Raw genomic sequence first — 11354 nt, forward strand, 5'->3', positions numbered from 1 at the left:
AGGAACGTGAGCCTTGGGTAAAGAAAGACCTGAAAATTATTATTCAGGGGTGGTTACCCCCCATCTGATTTTCGTCTGAGTCATATACAGTGTTTTTTTTTTTCACCCCATGGAAGATTGTTAGAACATACAGTTGTGTGTCCAGAAGGCAAACTGATCCCTTGTGGGGAAGTGAGCAAATTCAAAAACTTTTAATTAATTTTCAATTAAAGAACACTATCACGGTGGACATGTTAAAAGTGACTTTTGGGGAGTTGTCACAAAAGTCCAAGAGGGAAAAAGGGCTTGCTTGGATATTTGAACTCTCTGTAAAATTGGCCATACTCTCTAAGTCCAATTTATAGGCACTTAATACTGTTTCAACAACAAAGGCAAAGAAAAGTCGGGAATTCCATCTGAGGCTGGCAAAGAGTAAAAGGGCAGTGTGACTTCCTGTGTACCCTGACCTGTATTTACCCCGACTTATTTGGGCGGCAGCTAAGGATCATGTTTCTGATCCATGTCTGTGTAGGCCAAATATTGTTCATTCTTCTGTGTCTACACATACAGACTGCATGGGACTCAAACCCGTGCTACAATATGCCATGGTGACTCAGGCAAGAGAGAAAGAAGCCAAAATGTTCCCGTCCTAATTCTTTACTTAATGGAACTATGATAATGAATAATACATTGTACATTTCATAATAACTAAGTAAATTTTAAATGCTGCAACATTAAAAATATCACAGGTAAAAAGGAAGGTAACAGGAGGTGTTGATTGGCTTGTTAATCACTCTACAATGTATACAGGATCAAGGCATCATGCTGTATACCCACGAATGTAATTATTTGGTAATCAAGAATCATGGTGTGTAACTCACATATTTAATTATTATTTCCTGATCAAAACAGGAATAAACAAGAATGGTGGACATCAAAAAGCTAGACGAAGGGCTGGAGAAAGGTTTGATAGTAAAAGCCATGGCTGTTCTTACAGAGGACTTGCGTTCAGTTCCCAGCACCCAGATTGGGCTGCTCACAACAGCCTGTAACTGTAATTAGGGGATCTGATTCCCCCTTTGGCTCTCAAGGGTACCCAAATGCACATGGCGAACATACAACTCTATGCATGGGTATGCACAAAATAAATAAATACGTACGTCTTTGAGAAAGCTAGGAGAAAGGTTATGAAAGTGTTGTTCTTCTTTGAGAACTGGTACTTCTGGCCTGCCTGGAGCTCACTATGTAGATCAGGCTGGCCTTAAACTCATAGAGGTCAGGCTGTTCCACTTCCCAAGTCCTAATCAAAGGTGTGTGCCACCATACCCAGCCACATTTTGAAAGTTGAAGAAATATGAAAATTAATAAATGTTGAGAGATATTTAAACCTGATCACAATATTATATAATATATACTTCTATCAGGAGAGTACATAGTATTTCCATAAATATATATAATTTTCTGTGCTTTGTGTTAGTTAAAAAATAACTTATTAGTTATATGTCATAATGAAGCCCAGTATTTTATCAATCTCAATTGTTATGGGTTATTAATATTTATTATTGATTTATTTTTTTAGTTAAGCAGTGGTTATTCCTAAATCAGCTGTATACCCAAATCACCACACAGAGACTAGGATTTATTTAATTAACTTAGAGCACAACACTGGGCAATAGTTATTCCATCCTAAACCCCCGAGACCGCAGAGTTTCCTACCATTCAAATTTCACCGATTATACTTTCTCCCTTCTGTTATTCTCAATAAAGTAACCGTGATTGTCTTAATGTGAAAGCTCTGATAGTTCATTCTTCACTCTAGCCCACAGCTGCCCACCAGCTCCTAGTAAAGATTACAGCTGTGTGGTAGACACAGAATTTAGGCCACTGGCATCTCTTTTATGTAGTTTTCCATCTTTCTTCTTGTCAAATGTGCCCCTCTACTCCCCATGCCCAGGCAACAGCTCGCGCAGGCTCACTACGAGCTTGAACTTTGAGAGCACCTTGGGAAAAGGCTGTTTGCCAGCAGATTAGCTTTATGAGGCAGCACAGGAGAAGGTGAAGGGCGAGCAAGAAGCCTGCTTTCCTTGTTGAAATCAGGAGAGGCATAGAAAATGAAAGAAAGAGCCCACAGGTTCTATTTGCTCTTTATCTTTGACATAGAATAAAAGCAAAACACAAAATGATCTCTTATGTCTCATAAATACAAGTCAACCCCCACCAACACAGAAAGTTGTCTCCTGGTTGCCTCAAGGAAAGAAAGATTTCCCTAAATTTAACTAGGTGCACCCAGGCCATGAGAGGAAGGTGAGCCACAATGTAAGCATGAGTGTTGCTCTGAGCCTGGAAATTCAACAGCAGTGCAGAAGGGACAAAACATTACAACGCCAGGATTAGCCTGCCTATGCATTGAAGTGGAAGGCTTTATATTTACAAGAGCATCTGCAATATCTTTGCATATGGTATACATAAAGCTTTGAATATTCACAGAGGACTTCATGAGTACCTGCTGCAGGCTAGACTTGAGTCCAGGTGAATGGGTTTGGTGAGGAAACTTCAGGAAAGCTGTGACTTCATGGGGCTTATAGTCTACTATAAAGACCATATATATAAAGACATAACACATCAGCACACTGCACACTGTCCTAGAAGTTGCCAAGTACTAGCCATCAAAGGAGACTTGGACTGCAACAGGGAAAATTGATATAACAGGTTGGTGTGGCATGACATAGCCATATCATTTGCTTGATGAGATGTGCACTTAAAAAAAAAAAAAAAACAACTCTCTCAATATTATTTACTTCTGTCAGACTCCTTTAATGATGCAATAGCACCAATCTGACAGCTAGCCCCTTGAGACATTCATTCCAAATGCCTTGCTTTACAAACATTATTCCGCAGCTGACTTCTTGGAGGATGGGAAGTCTGTTTTCTTTAAGGGTGTGGCCTATGGTAGATGGGCCATGATCCAGTGGGTGAGCCTGCATCCAAGGGCGCATGGGCAGTATCAGGTAGACTCGGTGGGTTTTCTTTTCTTTTGTCTTTATGTTTTAAGGACATGACATTGGGAGTGGGTAAAAAGATGGAGGGTGGATCTGGGAAGGTGGAATTCTCAAAGATTTAACAACAACAACAACAACAAAACACCTTTGCATTTAAAATTTTAAATCTGCATTTAAAACTTAAAAGCATTATTCTACCCTGACCTGTTAAAGTTAAGCTAAACCTACAGAACCGGGGTTTTACACTGTGTAGCCATGAATTGTCTGTTTGTGTACTTCCAGGCCTATAGGAGAAGGCAGCAGTGTGGGCCTGGAATCTATCAGTTTAGTCTTTATGGTTCTGTCCTCTATTTATGTTGTGGTATTTATTTTTCTATTCCCCTATGTGTTTGTGATGGGTCACACATGCCACAGTGTGTGCGGACGTATCGGCCAACTCGAAGAACTCAGCTCACTTAGTACATCAGGCTGCATGCCTTTCCTCACCAAGTTATTTCTCTAGACCCTACAATTTGTTTTTCTTTAAACACACACACACACAGAGAGACAGATAGACAGACACACAGAGAGTGAAATACCCAGCAAATATGACTAAGTACAGATTGATAGATTATTAAGCTGTGACATTTCAACAAAGAGTCCTAGAATTTCTCATTTTACCTTGAATCTATTCCACATTTCTTGATTAAAAAAAAAAAAAAGATGGTACGGTTGTGCAGAATGTGCATATTCACTGGCTAAATCCAAGTAAAACTGGTCACTGAAAGTGAGAAAAATAAAGCCAGAAGAGAAAAGAAAAGAAGAAAAGAAAAGAAAAGAAAAGAAAAGAAAAGGAAAGAAAAAGAAAGAAGGCCAATGCCTTCTTGGGTTACCATTTGGTTGCTACTTTTCTCAAAAGGAAAAATGATCTCAAAAATTAGGCCCACTGTAGGGTAGTAACTGCTACATGGTGAAATTTCAAGGTTTGTTTTCTTTTGGCTAACAGGTCAGCAATTTTTATATTTAGTTTAGTACAAGTAAGATTGGGTAAACTAGAAAAGCTGACTGACTGGCACAGGGCTCCCAGCCGTGACCTTCTACGGTAAACAAACACTCCGAGCTTACCTTTCAGAGAGCTTTTTTTTTTTTTTTTTTTTTTCTGCAGCCATTTGGCTTTGCTTATTATTTTGTTGTGTCTCCTCTGTTACAAGGCCATGAATCGCTCTGTATCTGTCTGTACATGGTCTTTAACATCTGGATTCCTTGGACATCTGCCTGAAAATCGTCACTACACACAGCAAATGGAAGGCCACCGCCTCAAACAGCAACCAGCCTTGCTCACAGTTCACTTGAAGGCAGAGGCCTCTCAGCTCGTTCTGGGCCCAGAGAATCAGGTAGCTGGTCTCCTGAAAATGTCCTCTCTTTGACCTACATGGAAAACATGCTCTTAAGTGAACAAATGCAGGCGTTTTGCTTCTCCAATCCGAACAGCTAGCTTGAAACTGGGCGATTCAATCAGCCAGGTGTTTTGATGTCAGGCTCTCATCAGGACAGTTGGACTGATTGCTTCTACTCTGTTGATTCCCTTTCTTTAAAGTAATTGTTGCTTTCCTTTAAGATAACAGACATTCAGTGTAGGAAACATAAAATTCAATACAGATGTGAAATTAATTTTAGAAAATCCAAAATCCCAATACTGTTAATATTTTTACTATGCCTCTTTTTTAGGAATCCCGTATTTTCAGTGTGAGTACATGTCTTTGTATTTTTCACAAATGCTTTCTTTATGTAATTTGGATCTTTTAATCTAAAACTAATCTGTGACTGTTTTCTAGGTTAATATAGCGATTTGGCTTTTGTGTGTGTGTTTATGTATACAAACATATATATGTTTGTATGTACAGTGCATGTGTGTTTGTGGGTAGGACCATATGTATGTGTGCACATGTGTGTACAGATGCATGTGAAGGCTAGAAGTCAATCTCGGGTGATGCTCCCTGGGAACTATCAACCTTGCATTTTCAGGCAGGGTCTCTCCTTTGGTATGATACTCAATAATTATGTTAGGCTGGCTGTCTGGTGAGCTATTTGCCCAGGGATTAAAATGTCTTTCCTTCCCAGAAAGCCAACACATTGTGTTTTTGTATGTGTGTTTAATACAGGTGTGTATAGGTGGGGAATTGTGATGGAGGTTTGCAGCCAGGCTAGATAGTTGATGAACTCTCTTATACCTGTGTTCCATATTGCTGTAGGAGCACTAAGATTATAGATACTCAATAGTGCACCCAGGTTCCTGTGTTTTGCAGGGATTTGGTCTCAGGGTCCTCATTTTATGTGGCAGGAGGTTTACCCACTTGTCTATCACCACAGACCCAGGTCCTACATTTTACCTTGGTTCTGAAGATCAAATTCATGTTTCCTGCTTGAGTGGCAAGCCCTTTAACAACTGGCTTAGGTTTTTGAGCAGCAACATGGTTTTCTTTAAACAGGTGTAAGTGTTTTTGGACTACTAAATTGCTTTTGCTTTTCAAGCTTTTAAAAAATATAGAATCAATCTTATATCTAAATTTGAGAGCTATGTCAGTCTGTATTATTGTATTCCAGTGGGATGAAAGTCACTAGCATAACACATTAAAATTCCATGTTACTGTATCCAGTGATGTGCTTTTCCACACATACGCACACCCTGACAGCAGCATTGCATCGACTCATCACACTTACTGGGGAAAAAGGAAGAAGAGGCAGTTCCTGTCCTCTGCTTGTCTTTGCATGTGTTATGTCATTTAAATGGGTGTAGATAGTGCTTTTTTTTCCCCATGTACTTCCCAAACCAATGCTAGATAAATAATATGAAAAAAAAAGGGCAAAAGGATATGTTCAGAAATATCTAATTTTACCTAAAAATGTTTTGGGTCCTGTGGCAAAATAGTTGATAATATTTGTTGATATTTTGAGAGGTTAAAACATTAAAAGTTCTTTTGTAGTACTTCAAGACCATAGCTGTTTGCACTGTGGCACTAAGAATCAAGGACTCTGTACTTTGAGTTCTTTGGAGACCAAGAAATGTGAAGCAAGGAAAGCAAAAAGATAATGCCGGTCTGTCCTCAAGTGTCTGCAGGAATGTAATGGCTCTTCCATAATTGCACAATAACCCAATTGCTCAAGACATCCAAGTGAAATAAACCGGGGCAGCCCTGTTCATTTCTCCCAGGAAGGACTTAGCTCCACCCCAGAGCTAGAGAGTCATAAAAGCTTCCCAGCGGAGTACTTTTGCCAGATATCACAAAGTCCTTTCTCTTTGATGCCCGGAGATAGAAGCAGGTGGGCCATCCAGCAAGCTACATTTAGTCAAAGAAGTGAAGGACATGAATGAATGCCTTAGCCATGATGAGTTGTGCAAGAGAACAGAGCAGCAAAAAGTTTAAAATATGACTCATGGCTTTTACCTGTCAAGTTCATACAGGACCACTTAGCAATAGCTTGGGAAGGAATAAGAAAGGCTGAAACTATGCACCTTCAAGTTTGGGGCATGAACTTTCATCCACCACTGTAACTTTGCCAAGGCTTGGCTGGGAGAATCCTAATGCCAAGGTGTTGCTTGCAGAACTGCCAGCTCCTGTACTTTCTTCTTCTGGTTGTGATGCTGACGCTGTGGTCTGGGAGCACAGCCTCTGTGGATATGCAACCAGGCAGCTCGCTTGTTTTGTTGGATCAACCCAGCAGCCCCGGAATTTTATATTGTGACCTTTGTAAGACACATTGAAACAAACAAACAAACAAACAAACAAACAAAAAAACCCCATCAGATAAGCAAGCAACCACGACAAATATTTTAAAAATAAATTAAAGCATTGAACTGCTTCAAGAGACAATGGCTGCCACCTCAGCCCCCACAGTGAACACGGAAAGCAACACAAGTCTAGCACGGGGGGTTAGCAATTACACGTATGCTGCTTTAATTAAACCAACTAAATCTCTAAGTGCCCATTAGAGGCTATAAAACAGGCAGCTCAAAATTTATTGTGCTTTCCCAGGAAGGAAGATAGCATCCTCAGAAGTAGCATATTGCATTTTGATTTGAAGTTTATTTGATGCTGATGATCACAGAGCGTGTTACCATAGGTTGTGAAAGAAAGTGAGCAGTGCAGACTTCAGTCATCGTAGTGTTCATTTAGAGCAAATATAATAAAACCACCTTCCCTAACCTTGTTTATGAAGGTAATAAAAGAAGGAGAAAGTCCAGATTCAGAAATTAAGAAAACTCAGTTACAAGACAAGTATTTATTAGTAATCTGAATACTTAGAAAGAGTGGACTCTGGGCTCTTTTGGACCTAAAAATTGGAAATGTTGTAACATAGCTGAGCCAAGTAACCCACACAAAAATATATGAAGAATGCCATTCCTACCTGTCCTGAGAGAACAGAAATGTTTCTTACCACTAGACAATATCATGTATTACAGATATTATATCAAAATACTTCTATCTTGTTTTTGTCAATATAAATGTAAATACTGGTGTTTCATACTTTTACTCAAAAAAGATAAGTACTCATCTCAGGGCTGGAAAAGCTGTGTGTCCTATTTTCCTCCTCACAGATTTGACTTCCTGTAGAGAAGTTTCCCAACAAGAAGATGGGTGAGAATCTAGTACAGGAAATTTGTGAACAATAGTTAACACCACCAACAGCAGAAAGGGTGTGCATGAAATTCCTGTGGACTTCTCTGGGAGTCTGAAGATTTTGCTCGATGAGCCAACTAATTACCACAAGACATAGCAAAGGAAGGAATCTCCCAGGATCTTGGCCAAGGATGTTCCTTAAACATTTCCCAGCAATCCAGCAAGGTAAGCATTATCTCATCATTTCACAGACAAGGGAACTGAGGCTCGGATAAAATTTTCAACATTCTCCTGCGGGGAAATGGGTAAATAATCCAATTGTCTGCAGTTCTTTGGCATTTTTTTTCCAAATAGAGGAGTGAAAACAGACCAACAGAATGTGTGAAGAATGTGTGTTCAGAATAAATATTTTCTTGATTAAGCCAAGTACACGATCTGAATCTGAAGGTCAAGAGACTCAATTGGCTATTAACTGTGTCTGAGTGGTTATCTATGGTGGGATCTTTGTAACAAAGGTGAAGGAAGACGGTCTCCTCTAAAGACAAATGAGGCTGATTTTAGACTAGAGATGACGTTCTTGGGGAGACTTCCCTATTCCACAATAATTGAGGTGCTGATAATTCCTGAGAATAAGCTGAGCCGCTGGTGAGTTCCCACTGAGATTGCTGAAATGAATATAAAGTTGTTTAGTTTTTGGGTCTTGACTTTTTGGTTTTCTGGAGCCCAAATCTTTTTGCCTAGGCAAACCTGTCAAGCTGTCAGGAGCCATAAACATTTAATCATGAGAACCAGAAGAGGACTACAGAGCTTAGTGGCTTCTCCTTAAAACTAGCCTTCAGAATACATTTGGAGCAACACATCATTATTCTCTTATTTTGTGATCCGTTATATCTGACTGTGAACAACAAATAAAAATGTTATTGGCCATGCTGCAAATCCTGTGTACATGCCAGAACAATTTCAAGTTGAAAATTAGGGTATCTTCAAAGAATAAATATTTGACTCACAAATATATTTACAGTAAACTACCCCTTGATCTGGCAAGTCAGTTTCTAAAGAGGAGTACAAAGTGAAGAAACAAAGTCTGTACAGTTCAAAGAGGGGTCTTCATGTTGTCTGCTTCAAGTGACTTCATTTTTTAAATGCATGGTTGCAAACAATGGTATATGGTATATGGTTTCTTGATTACATCACTGACTCTAATAGCAATTTTACATCTCAGTTATGTATTATTATTAACTTCTCATTATAAATTTTCATTGTGATTGATAGTGACATATAGTAAAAAGACGACAATGTGGTTGCACATTAAAGAATTTTACTGGAAACATATATGTATATATATATATACACACAATGGATAATCTATATATGTATAGATATATAGATATATAAATGCAGTGGATGTTTGGTGAGTATTTTTTTTGGGGGGGTGCAGTGAGCTTTATTGATGGTATTTGAGAGAGTAGGGCTCCCTGGGCCCCTCCCGCTATTCTGGGGTTCTGGGATGGCTGCTGTGAGGGAGATGCTTAGTCAGAGGCTGAGTTGGTACAGGGACTCCTCAGCAGCCGAGGGCCTCTCTCTTGCTCTCCTGTCCTTGCTGGGGTGGCTGATCCAGGACTTCTTAGTCGTTGGAGGCCATGTAAGCCATGAGGTCCACCACCCTGTTGCTGTAGCCAAATTCATTGTCATACCAGGAAATGAGCTCTACAAAGTTGTCCCTGAGGACAATGCCAGCCCCAGCATCAAAGGTTGAAGAGTGGGAGTCACTGTTGAAGTCCCAGGAGACAACCTGGTCCTCAGTGTAGCTCAGGATGCCCTTTAGTGGGCCCTTGGATGCCTGCTTCACCACATCCTTGATGTCATCATACTTGACAGGTTTCTGCAATTGGCACGTCAGATCCACGGCACATGTTGGGGGTAGGAACATGGAAGGCCATGCTAGTGAGCTTCTCATTCAGCTCTGGGATGACCTTGCCCACAGCCTTGGCAGCACCAGTGGATGCAGGGATGATATTCTGGGCAGCCCCATGGCCATCATACCACAGTTTTCCAAAGGAACTATCCACAGTCTTCTGAATAGCAGTGATGGCATGGACTGTGGTCATGAGTCTTTCACTGTGCCAAAGTTGTCATGGATGAATTTGGCCAGGGGGGCTAAGCAGTTGGTGGTGCAGGAAGCATTGCTGACAATCTTGAGCGAGTTGTCATACTTCTCATGGTTCACACCCATCACAATCATGGGGCATCAGCAGAAGGGGCAGAGATGATAACCCTTTTGGTCTCACCCTTCAAGCGGGACCCAGCCTTCTCCATGGTGGTGAAGACACCAGAAGACTCCACAACATACTTGGCACCAGCATCGCCCCATTTGATGTTAGCGGGATCTCGCTCCTGGAAGATGGTGATGACCTTGCCATTGATGACAAGCTTTCTGTTCTCAGCCTTGACTGTGCTGTTGAACTTGCCATGGTAGGGTCATACTGGAACATGTAGACCATGTAACTGAGGTCAATGAAGGGGTCATTGATGGCAACAATCTTCACCTTGTCAGAGATGAGGGTAGCCCTGGTAACCAGGCATCCAATACAGCCATATCCGTTCACTCCGACTTTCACCGTCATGTCTAAGGGATGATGTTGGCACTGCATGAAAAGATGCAGCTGTCTCAGGAACAGGAGGAGCAGAGAGCCACTTTGTTCATTTTTATGCTTACGTCTTGGTACCCATTTACTCTCCTGTGTGGCATAAATGAGTAGGAAAGATCATTGAGCCTATATTTATCATAACGTTATTTTCTTTTATAGCAAGCTTTGTGATATTAAAACAATTTTTCCATCATTTTACTTTCCTCATTTTTTAGACTTCTTTTTCACCCTTGTTTTTTAATCTCTCCTTCCTTCCATTCTCTCCAGGCACATAGTGTCTCTTTCTTCATTTTTTTTCTGTTGATTTGAGTGTCCTGTATGTGCAGTGGGGTGAAATGCTGGAAAGAGAGTAGCCTGGGGTCATCTCTCTCAACAGTAGTAGGCCATGTGTGAGCAGACAGGGACCCAGGAGGTTTGGCAAACAGTGTGAGACCCACAAGAGCATCTTGTAGAACTCAGTGTCACAGAGCCCAAACCAGCTCCACATCTCACAGGCTCTGGTGCTTGAGCCCCTGCCTTTTCAATTCTCATCATTAGCTTGCCCAGATAATTACCCTCTGTTGAGGTCAAGGTTCCGATTCTTAGTCAAGAAAACAAAATATCACTGCCAGCTCTTCCCAGCTGTGTGGTTAGTGATTCCAGATGTCTGAATCAAAGAGAAACTGGCCGCAATGTGCTGTCCAAACAAAAAGGAAATGAAATGTGCAGACTGTTTTCTAAACATTTCAAAGACCCTGGAAATGCAGCCAGGACCAAAATCAACATTTGCAATTTAGTCTTTGCTTAATTTGAACTATTAGAGACTGAACCAAAGATAAAATCCATTTGAAGTGCAATTTTTCATTATTAGTTTTGTCTTGAGTCCTCTTTTGTGAAGCATTTTAGAGGAAGTAGATATTTGAATTAAATGTTTTGTCTTCAAAAGAAATATGCTTATTTACTAGAAACTACTATTTGGAATCATATATTAGAAGATTTCTCAAATATTCTTATTATCTGTAATTTAACATTCCTTTAATTTTTTAAGTAATGAGACTGAAATAAATGAACTCAAACACAAAGTTAAGAATTTTATTATGTGCTGGGTACATACCAGAGAGTGACAATATAAAACTACAATGTTAACAGAA

General features: G+C 40.2%; 1 long non-coding RNA gene and 1 pseudogene across 1 annotated transcript; one reads left to right on the forward strand and one right to left on the reverse strand.

Annotated features, from left to right (window-relative positions):
* Positions 1-4161: 4161 nt before the first annotated feature.
* LOC129671753 (uncharacterized) lies at positions 4162-8483 on the forward strand. Its single transcript, XR_008719381.1, has 3 exons — positions 4162-4351; positions 7555-7801; positions 8318-8483. It is a non-coding gene; the product is annotated as an uncharacterized LOC129671753 (long non-coding RNA).
* Positions 8484-9200: 717 nt separating this feature from the next.
* On the reverse strand, positions 9201-10348 carry LOC129671752 (glyceraldehyde-3-phosphate dehydrogenase-like; annotated as a pseudogene).
* Between the last annotated feature and the right edge of the window lie 1006 nt (positions 10349-11354).

The sequence above is a fragment of the Psammomys obesus genome, unplaced genomic scaffold, assembly GCF_907164565.1.
Source record: "Psammomys obesus unplaced genomic scaffold, mPsaObe1.curated_primary_1811, whole genome shotgun sequence".
Taxonomy (NCBI): Eukaryota; Metazoa; Chordata; class Mammalia; order Rodentia; family Muridae; genus Psammomys; species Psammomys obesus.